Here is a 332-nt window from a genome sequence, read left to right as displayed (position 1 = left end):
AAGCGCGTTAGGTATAGACCATAAATTTCTCGATGTCTTAGCGCAGCACACACGATTCCAACAGGAACATCGGTTGATTTAGTTATTTTTTCGCTCTAGTCTCATGCCCCTTCGAAGAAACTGGCAAGCGGCTCCAGGTGGCCCAATGAACCGAACTCGCCAGTCTACCAGGTAACAAGCAAAATACGTCTCTACATGATGGGCGCAGATAAAGAGAAGACAACCAGTAAACCCGTTTTATGCGCTGACCAGCCGGGACACCACCGCCTTTTTTTAAAACTCCCTTATCAATCGTGTTCCCAGTCCAGATAAAAGTTAAGTGGCGCGGCTCG

This window comes from Rhipicephalus sanguineus, chromosome 2 (assembly GCF_013339695.2).
Source record: "Rhipicephalus sanguineus isolate Rsan-2018 chromosome 2, BIME_Rsan_1.4, whole genome shotgun sequence".
Lineage (NCBI taxonomy): Eukaryota > Metazoa > Arthropoda > Arachnida > Ixodida > Ixodidae > Rhipicephalus > Rhipicephalus sanguineus.
The sequence above is the reverse complement of the archived record's forward strand: the minus strand, read 5'-3'. Positions refer to the sequence as shown.